Below are 760 nucleotides of genomic sequence, written 5' to 3'. Positions count from 1 at the left end.
ACCATTCAATTTCATCACATTTTTATTCATCACAAGAATGGACCTATGATTACAAGGTCACCATAAATTCTATTTCAGATATATATATAACATCTTCACATATACTTCTCATTTCACATCTATGATTCAATTCCGATCAATCTAACATATATAGGTATATAACATATACCTGGTCAACTTAATGTATTACACAAATTCAATTGCCGATCTAACACAAGGTCTCATAGTTGAACATAAACATGAAACCATTTCTCATATGTTCGATTCACATCAATCATCAAATTCATTTAATTCAAATGTACATAATTAAGTTGTTCGTACCTGAATAATTTACTTTACGGAACGAATCCACATATCGTATTAGCCCATAGTCTTATAGCACCACACTTTTAATAGTTCACCTGCAATTTGCCTGCTAGGTAATAACTTGATTTCATCACCGGCAATCAGCCTGCTAGACCTTTAAGTCCGATATCATTTCACCGGCATTACGTCTGCTAGGTTTGGAGCCTGATAATATTCACCAGCTTAAAGCTTGCTAGACCTTTAAGCCCGATATCATTTCACCGGCATTACGCCTGCTAGGCTCGAAGCCCGATAATATTCACCAGCTTAAAGCTTGCTAGACCTTTAAGTCTGATATCATTTCACCGGCATTACGCATGCTAGGCTCAAAGCCCGAAATTCATCACCGGCACAAGGCCTGCTAGGTTTGAAACCCGAATATATATTATAATGTATAACTTATATCATCGATCAC

This window comes from Gossypium arboreum, chromosome 12 (assembly GCF_025698485.1).
Source record: "Gossypium arboreum isolate Shixiya-1 chromosome 12, ASM2569848v2, whole genome shotgun sequence".
Taxonomy (NCBI): Eukaryota; Viridiplantae; Streptophyta; class Magnoliopsida; order Malvales; family Malvaceae; genus Gossypium; species Gossypium arboreum.
This window is presented reverse-complemented; position numbering follows the sequence as displayed.